The sequence below is a fragment of the Tigriopus californicus genome, chromosome 10 (genome assembly GCF_007210705.1).
Source record: "Tigriopus californicus strain San Diego chromosome 10, Tcal_SD_v2.1, whole genome shotgun sequence".
Taxonomy (NCBI): Eukaryota; Metazoa; Arthropoda; class Copepoda; order Harpacticoida; family Harpacticidae; genus Tigriopus; species Tigriopus californicus.
The window spans coordinates 1,117,345-1,123,250 of record NC_081449.1 but is presented as its reverse complement, the minus strand read 5'-3'; positions in this window follow the sequence as shown (position 1 = coordinate 1,123,250).

The following is a 5,906-nucleotide window of genomic DNA, read 5'->3' as shown; positions in this document are numbered from 1 at the left end:
TATATGAAATATTGGAAGTAAATACTCTTGTGCATATTTCAACTTCTGTTATTGTATAATTCAGATGTGGAAAATGATATTTGAGCATCAAAATTCTCACACGCAACACAAAAGACTTTTGCCCAAACAACACCAAAGACGCAATGTATGGTAGCACTCATCTGACAGATTGGGGTGTCCAAAAATACTGGATTATGATGCGAAATTGATCAGGGAGATTACCAGAAATGTTTGATCATCAAAAATCCTGAATATCTTACAACAACCTAATAAGCTCTTCCTGCGACAAATTAGAGACAGGAATTTTGAATAGAGTGGGCATTTGCAATTTTCACCTAATTTGAAAATGTCCTTCTTTGGATCGGAATACGGGGTGTACTAGGACTTTGAGATTGAGACTATGGATAAATAGAGGTTTCTTCATAAAGTAGAAACTCATATATGGTCACGTGAACTAAGCTTCGTGTGTCGCTAAAATTCAGGGTCTCTTCACCAGTATATGAAGGATGAATGCTCCAAAAACTCCTAGCCAGAACAGGAGGGCCTTTTTTGTGGTCATGATTTTCAGATGAAGATGAAAAAAGATATCTTACATGTGGAGAGAACACCAAAATAGGTCTGCCTCATTTCAGAGACTTTTCCAACAAATTAAAGTATGTAATAGAACAAGATAGCCGAGATATTGACGAGAAAAGTCTTACATCCAAGGGAATAAGAAAGCATTCTAAGTAAACGTGATGTCGGTGAAAAAAGTGAACAAACTAGTGGAACTTTCACTGGATCCCTCTGATGGATTAGCGAAGGAAGACAGAGTTCAGTTGGAGAAGCTTTTGGGCGATGAGTTTGCGCTTGTCTTCCCGGTCGCGTGGTCCAATTACATACCATGGCCCACATGAAGAAAATTTAAAGTTTCTCTTGATTCGCACTTACCAATTCATTGTGAAGATTTGTCAATTAAGAAAATCGTTAAATGCTAGACCTGATGGTTTTACGAACATCATATTGAAGAAATCCAGGATTTCTATTGCAGTTCCATGTGCAGTCCTTTTCAACAAATCATTTACGTCATCCCAATCTGACGAGATCGGTGTCGTGCTGATAATATGTAACCTAATACGGGAAGGAAGGGTCACGACTTTGGCTGCCCACTTTTCCCAACCTCACTTACTTCTGTGGCTTTTCAAATCATTTCTCTGAACACTGTACAGTCCCAATGTTTCTGGTGAAACATCTTTGGACTTGTGTTCCGTCCACCAGCCAGGGGTGAAAGGTCCTGACTTATTGAATTCCCGTGGTGAACGGAAACATGGAACTCCTGACCCAAGCACTAGGTAAAAATACCTTGATAGCTCTCAAAGATGGAGAGCACCTAGTACATGGGCTTAAATTTCTTAGACCTATCTTAAGGCCTCCGGTTATAACCCTAATCAGGGCCTACGAGCAATAGTTTGAGCTTCCTTTATCAGGGCCTCAAACAATCATCAAATGACTAAGGATACAAATCGCTAGTTACCTCTACTCCCCATTGGTCCCAGATCAATCTCGGTTGTCTGGCATACCTGGGCCAATCTTCAAGGCTAACTATCCTGCAAAATGTGGTCACTATCCTAGTCTACTGTGCATCTATCAAACGATGCTGATCTCTACACTTAGAGTCTAACACCGGACTCTTGCCAAATCAAAGATGAACTTCGGTTACAGTTCCATCTACTTTATTCAATTGCTCTACATAAAAATGACACTCTACCAATCAGCTGTCTTGCTCGGGTAATGAAAGAGGGGGTAATTGCTGGGCCATGGAAGAGGGAAAACATGCATGGACAGAAAATGGTTTGATCCTACTTTTTGATGAGGGTGATTCTTGTCCAACGGAGATCCACGGCGATGACGTCGGTTCGATTGGATTGAAGGTCCAGAATCGAATTGACGGAGTATAACTCAGAAGTTGCACCTGTACTCAGCTCCAGAGACTTTTCAACTCGTCTATGCTGGCTCACTGATGTATGCTATGCACTTCCCCAGGTCCTCTTGACTCTGCACGGCTTCCTGGGTCCCGACTCCAAGCGTTGACTTTCACTGCTCTTATTCAAAAATGGATCGACTCAACCTCCAGCACGTCTATCAAAATGTTCTCAATTCAAATACCAGCAAGAGCTTCACGATGGGAGTTGCTATCACTTGCAATGTTCAATGGTCCCTTGTCCGAGAGGTTCAAATGGTGGCTCTGCTCTCCTCGAGCCCAAAAATGTGACTGACGTTGATTTAACTTTCTCTTGCAATGTTGGCTTACGCCTCTTCCACATGGAGGCTAAACGGGTTGTTCCAGGGCCCTTGGTGGACGGCGACGGTTTCTTGGGTAAAACCGTTGCGCCTGTATGACATCTGACCGCAACAGGGATTTTCACATACCAATGTCCAGGGTTGACCTCCTTTCGTCAGGCTAGCCACATTGGCCATCAAGGGGTTTCCCGGATTGCCGACAATGGATTATGTCTGTCTTTTCTGTAGGGTGTGGCATGTGGGCAACATCTGACCACCACCGGGTCTGACCGACATTTTGGTGACATCGATTATTGGGGATGAGATTTGCTTATTCAGATTCTCTTCCCCCTTCTCAAAATGATCACGAGAATGTCGTTCGATGACCGAGAATTTCCTGTTTTCTCCTCCCTTCAACATGTATCCGTCATTCTTCACCCATGGTTGTAGCTGGGCTGACCAGCCCTCTGGGTACTGGAGCTATTCCTTGGTGATAGGATGATCAAGGGCTGGAGGAGCTACTTGTGATGGATCACGACGTCTTCACGAGCATTAGGCTGGCATTTGGTCGACATCTGACCGACAAACGGACTACACAATGGGCAATCCAACAACTTTGCGATTTTTCCAAGATCATAATACCCATTTTCTTCACATTTTGATAAAAACCGTTCCGGGAACAATCATTCATCTTGTACATCATTTATCCATGTCATCTTAGGATGATGTACTCGATTGTGGACGGAACAACTTGTTCGACCTTTTACAAACCTGCTGAACTCATTAGTGAGGACGGGCAAAATTTGCAAATAGCAAAGCCTTTTGGAGACAAAATAGTGGAAAAATAAGCCTAAAATGGGCAGAAAAGATGCAAAAAGGCCAAAAACTGTAACGAAAGGTGGAAATAGAATAAATCGAAGATGTGTTATTCAAATCTTTTTTTTCATAGTAGTACGAATTTGATTAGCGCATTCTTAATAAAACGAATTTTGCCTCAATTTTGGATCAAATTGACACAACAACAACAAAAAAATCACTTTCAGAAAGAAATGATCACTTATGAAAACAATTGATTTGACAACTGTAATAGTACCATCGATTTTGAATCTTCCGCTTTGTTGTGCTCACTTGATAGAATCGAGAATATAAAAAGCACTTCTCTTCTGAACCTCGTCAAGTTAAGTTTGCTCTCTAATAAAAGACTGGTTGATTAGACGGAGAATATCTCACGCCCTGACGTGATCCTCTTGGTCAGGTACCGCCCATTTCTACGACTACTTCGCTCCGCTAACACTCGGCTGCATAGAAATCCAACGTTACGCCAAAACAAGAATAGAAAATAACTCGAGAAAATATTTAAAACAGCTGTGTGCATGATATTTCAATGAAAAAGTTCCTCTCTTGTAGCCAATGTTATTGAGAAAAGTTATTCTTGGGTGCTCCAACACAGTTATTGGATTATCTAAAAAAGACATAATCTTCATCACTTGTTGAATACTTGTGTGGACAACAATCGTAGGAATGTTGTTTGGAGATAAGGCGACTAGACTGTCCATTTTAAAGGGAAACATACCATCTGGACTTGAACTTTCAAACAGAGTGCAATGTATTCAAGATAAAGTAAATAGACGATTTGATTTAAAAAAATCTCCACCTGCTGCCTATCTAAGCAAATGAAGTAAGATGCACACAGTGACAGTACTTGTTGATACGTTTAGCTGTGGTGTTTGGTGGTTGTCTCATTTTTCCCTTAAGAGGCAAGAACAAAAACATCCGCAGAGCCCCAACGATCAACAAGAGCAGCATCTTTTCAAACATGGATAAAAATGTGGGCGTATTGATCGCGGCTGGAATTGGCTTCGCGGCCGGCTTCTACTTGGGTCGGTATAACGGACACGACATTGGACACGAGAAAGGATACGAGAAAGGCAAGGACGTTGGGACAAACAGTGGTTACAACAAGGGGTATGACTGCGGTTTGAACACTGGCATACACCTGGCCATACACCGGATTGGGCCTTCTGTCAATGTTGCCGCAGGCTGAGGCCAAATTGACAGAAGTACCAATGCCGTAGGGGAACCGCCAGAGGAACCGCCAGCCTATTCTTGCTTTACCATGCAAACGGAGGTGTAACTGTCAACTTAACCCAACCTTAAGCCAATAAAAACGATGACTGAAGGTCGAACAACTTATAGAGATGCTATCTGGTTTTTTTTGAGTGTTTTTCTCTCGCACTTAGAAACGCGTTTTTACTTTCTCATTTAAATTGTACGAATAGTCGATATTTCTTACCGCCGCCAAATCTGCGGGTTCCTCAGATTTTTGCTCCTGACCCGTTAAGGTTTCATCTCCTCTTTCCTGCCGAGGTGACTCGGATTCCTCCAATAAGGCTTGGTTTTGCTAAGTTCAAAGCCCACATCAATTGGATTGGATTCTCCAAAGCATTAAATAGACTGGGACTCTAACTTGAGATTCCTGATTCCGGCTATGCGGCCGGAAGCCTGGCCCAGGGGGTAGCTCTTTTTGAACGCAACAATTCACCCCGGGAGAGAAATGGAGTTCCACATGGAACCGTTCATCCGAAGTTGAATCCTTTGTCGGGTCTTCGTACAACATGATCACCACTTGTGTCATGTAGTTCAGCTCCGAGACCAAAGACACATATTCCATTGCCCTTTGCCATTGCTCGTCCTTGCTCTGAAGGAGGAAAAAGAGAATGCGCCGTGTTTCAAAACAAATCCGAATAACCATCCGATATGAATTACCACCATCACTACCGTCAACCAAACCTCCTTCGGCCAAAATGGTCAGCAAAGGATGAACGTGACTCTCCAAGGTGAAATAGAGCAAGAACCGGTGAGCATATCATCAAAAACCGAGATGTCACACCATTTGGATCAGGAGAACTTGAAAACCGTAAGTTCTTGATGGCCGCTAAAGCCTTTTGATCTGTGACTACGTACAAGATCATCTAAGTGCTCAAATTGACTAACCTTGTCAATCTAAACCGACTCTTCTTCAGAACAATGAGCTATTGCTTCTAAACTCAGTGGGGTTGAAAATACACTAGATAACTGATCTTCAAGTATGTTGGCCATGGACTCTATATTGCCTGTAGCTTCCGCATCAACCTCAAAAGGCCCAACAGGGTGTTTCATCTTTCTCTTAGAGTTTGCACAAGAGAAAAAAGCCTTCGGATTCGACCTGACCTCCTGTCCTAACTTACTGTCGGTTTGTAAGTGGACATGGTCGATTTTCTTACTCTGAATTACGTCCAACTTTTTTGGAGACTACCCATAATTACTGGATTCGAGTTGCTCTTAAGCCTTCTTGCTACTTTGCAATTCTTTTTGAACGAAATCTTCCTATATTTATTTATATGTTCGTGGTCGAATCGTGCGAATTATATCAATTCTACAACCCGTCTTTAACGAAGGAGACTCTGAATTCTGATCTCGCACCGCAACGCCCATTTGAGTCTGTTAGTGTGGATCTATTCGAGTACGGTGGACGTTTCTTTCTTGCTTTCGCTGATAGATTCTCAGGATGGCCGTGTTTTGATTCGTTAGACAAAACGCCGTGCACTAGTAAGGTTGTGAGAGTAATGAATCGAATGGTTGCGATATACGGGATTCCGGTCACAATG